Genomic DNA, 311 nt, shown 5'->3' on the forward strand with positions numbered 1-311 from the left:
TCTATTATCCGGAAGAGAAACACTATGAGCCAATTCAAAATTTACCTTCATTCTTCGGCTGCAAGTATTATTGCGCACTTTGTAATACGCCTTACAGCTCTCAAGGGCATGTTTGTGATAAAACTTGTGGCAGATGTCTAAAAAAATCCACCATGTGACACTACAAGTGTGGANTTGTGACAGATGTCTAAAAAATCCACCATGTGACACTACAAGTGTGGATAAAATAGTGTGTGATGACTGTAATCGAGAATTCCACGGTCGATTGTGTTTCGAAAACCATAAGAAAGCAGGCTCTTTTGGAGGGATAA

Source organism: Diachasma alloeum, unplaced genomic scaffold (genome assembly GCF_001412515.2).
Source record: "Diachasma alloeum isolate Michigan unplaced genomic scaffold, Dall2.0 Dall_scaffold_00476, whole genome shotgun sequence".
NCBI lineage: Eukaryota > Metazoa > Arthropoda > Insecta > Hymenoptera > Braconidae > Diachasma > Diachasma alloeum.